The following is a 2562-nucleotide window of genomic DNA, read 5'->3' as shown; positions in this document are numbered from 1 at the left end:
CGTGCCCAGCAGGCCCTGAACCCAGGGGCCTGGCAGCACCCTGGCCTGCTCTCTCAGCGCAGCCTCCTAAGTAGTGGGAGGTGGGAGGTGTGAGGGGGACCCAGCCCTGAGTACCGAGTGTACCCCTGCTGGGGCTGGCTCACAGCCCATAGCCCTCACTATAAGTCTCTAACCCTCACTAACAGCTCTGCAGTTGAGGGTTGGCCAGGCTCCTGGGCAGAAGGAAGCAGGGGCCATGTGATATGGGCAGATCCAAATGACTCTGTGGTCCCCAGAGTGTGGCCTAACCCATCCCCATGTGCTTCTGGGTGCTTGGGCACCTCGGCTTGGTCACCAGCCCTGGATTGGAGCCCCTGGCTCCTTGGTAATCCCTCACCCACCAGCACAGGTTCGGTGTGCATACACACCTCACCCGTGTGCCCCCAACAGTCTGGATACCCCGGCCTTATCAGGGTCACGTCCATGACCGTCCCGGCCATCACCTCCCTTTCCTGTGTGCTCAGCACCTCTGGAAGGTGCCATGCTTCTGGATCAGCCGCTCCACCTCTTCCACAGAGCCCTCCAGGGCACTGGCTTCCTGGAAGACCTGGGGCAGCCATTGCGGTGACACAGAGGTGGGGGGGGGCGGGGGCACAGATGGTGGTTCAAAGTGAACCCTAGACAGCAATATCTGCCAGAACCTTGGTTTACAGGCTGGGCTCTATGGGGGTGCATCAAGGGGCCTGCGGCTGGGGGTGGGGAGGTGGGTGCTGAGCAGGAGGGGAAGGAACCTGAGGAAGAAGAGCACTCCAACCTGGGGTCCGTTAGGAACATCCCAACTTCTGACGAGGTGGGGAGGAGGCTCATCAATTTCCAAACAACCCGCGTAGGGCTTGGCTTGCCGGGGCCAGGTGGGGGAGGAGATGGCCCTGAGTGACCTGAGGCTCAGGTGTCCCCTTGGCCACTTGGGAAGACACACTATCTAGCTCCGTATCAGAATAGCAGCCAGTGATCCAGGAAGCAAGGGGGATTGGGGTGGTACTACAGGAAGACTGGAGGTCCTGGGGTCAGTGTGCCTGTGTGTGGTGAGGGGAGCTGTCTCCTGAGCCTGCAGGATCTTGTCCAGATGCCACACTGTCTGAGGAAGAGCTGCTTGCGTTGCATGGCCTGCCGTCTCCCTTGCTTCCGTTCCCAGGCCTGAAAGACCTGCTCCCATGCATCCTGCATGGCGCATAGCCTTTCCTGGACCTGGGCCTGGGCATGGACACAACCGAAGGTGGTGCTGAGGGAAGCTCCAGAGAAAAGGTGCCTGATTGTCCCACCCAAGGGGAGGGTATTGTTTGTGTTTCCACAGGGAAAGAGGGACCAGATATCAAGCCAGTGCCAGATGAATGCAGTGTGCCCGCACGGAGTGGGGAGCCCGTGGAGGGGCCTGAGGGCTGGGCTCCCATACCAGCTATGTGGACAACTGCCCCTACCCCCAGAAGAATTTACTTCAGAGGACAGCATTGAAGCTGCATCTAGGAGAGAGGGGCATGTTTGATCAGAGCAAATGGGAGCAAAGAAGGGGGAGGAAGAGAGAGTGGAGCACATCCTGGCCCATCAGGCCTGGGGGACGATATCCCGGCTCTGAACAGCCAATGGACAGAGTGGACAATTTGGCTGATCCCACTATGAGACACACCGTCCATTGATGGCCCAGGGCCCTAAGGGGGACAACACTGGAGACTCAGGTTTAGAACTGGCCCAGACTGATCCTATGGCACTGAGGCAAACCACTAAAAGTGTGTGGCAGAGCAAACGTGGGAGCAGAGCAGGGAGCCCCTGAGGTAGTACAAAGGACAGACTCTGGGGCCAAAGCATGGTACCCCATTGGACCTGACTGAAGGACACGCCTAGAGATTAAAACTCAGACCTACATCTATGTATAGGTTTTTCTTTCTTTAAAATTTTTTTCTTTTATTTTATTCTTTAAAAAGCATTTTATTAGGGACTCATACAACTCTTATCACAATCCATACTTACATCAGTTGTATAAAGCACATCTGTACATTCTTTGCCCTCATCATTTTCAAAGCATTTGCATTCCAAAATTAATTTATTCTTCTATGGGTAATTGGTTTCCTTTTTGTTGTCATTGCTGTGTTCTCACTCATTGCCTATCTTGCAATGACTTGATCTTTGGTGCATATTATTATCTCTACAGACCTATCTAGATACGATAGACTGCATGAATAGTTTGGAGGAGAAAACAAGAGGACCAACAGTTCAGGGGTAATAGGGGAGTGGGAGAGAAGGGGGCAAAGGGGTAGTGCTGAACAACCCAGGGACAGGGGAGCAATAAGTTATCCAAAATCAGTAGCAAGGAGGGTGTGAGTGGTCTGGTAGGGATTCAGCAAGGGCAAGGTAACCGAGAGAAATTACTGAAACCCAAATGAAGGCTGAGCATGATAGTGGGACAAGAGGAAAGTAAAAGGAAATAGGGGAGATAACTAGGTGACAAACGGTATTTATAGAGGTCCAAAGACTGGAATGTACATATGTAAATATATTTATATGAGTGTAGGGAAACAGAACTATGTG

Source organism: Tenrec ecaudatus, assembly GCF_050624435.1.
Source record: "Tenrec ecaudatus isolate mTenEca1 chromosome 1 unlocalized genomic scaffold, mTenEca1.hap1 SUPER_1_unloc_13, whole genome shotgun sequence".
In the NCBI taxonomy this organism is placed as follows: Eukaryota; Metazoa; Chordata; class Mammalia; order Afrosoricida; family Tenrecidae; genus Tenrec; species Tenrec ecaudatus.
Note: the sequence above shows the minus strand (reverse complement) of the source record.